The sequence below is a fragment of the Plasmopara halstedii genome (genome assembly GCF_900000015.1).
Source record: "Plasmopara halstedii genome assembly, contig: Scaffold_658, whole genome shotgun sequence".
NCBI classification, from domain to species: Eukaryota; Oomycota; class Peronosporomycetes; order Peronosporales; family Peronosporaceae; genus Plasmopara; species Plasmopara halstedii.
In genome coordinates this window covers 134,613-135,020 of record NW_020187575.1, presented here as the reverse complement: position 1 = coordinate 135,020, position 408 = coordinate 134,613, and positions in this window count along the sequence as shown.

Genomic DNA, 408 nt, shown 5'->3' with positions numbered 1-408 from the left:
CACAAGTACAGCGTAAATTACGCAGAAATGGCCCGGCCATTATCCAATCTCCTTAAAATAATGCGGAATGGTGTAGAAACACCGAACATCAAAAGGCTTTTGACTAGGTCAAAGAAAGCCTCCTGGATGCACTAATACTGGCGCTGCCAGACCTTTCAGCGTTGTCTGTGACGCTTCGGACTTTGCCATCGGCTGTGCACTCCTTTAAGCAGATGCCGAGGGGCGAGATCGGGTGATTGCGTTCGAATCTCGACAGCTCAAAGTTGCAGAAAAGAGCTACCCAGCTCATGACAAGGAGCTATTAGCGATGAAGTATGCACTTGTCAAGTTCAGGGTCCACTTGCTCGGCTCTAAGTGGTTTGTGATCTATACAGATCATGCGTCACTACGCACTACGACTCAGTCGCA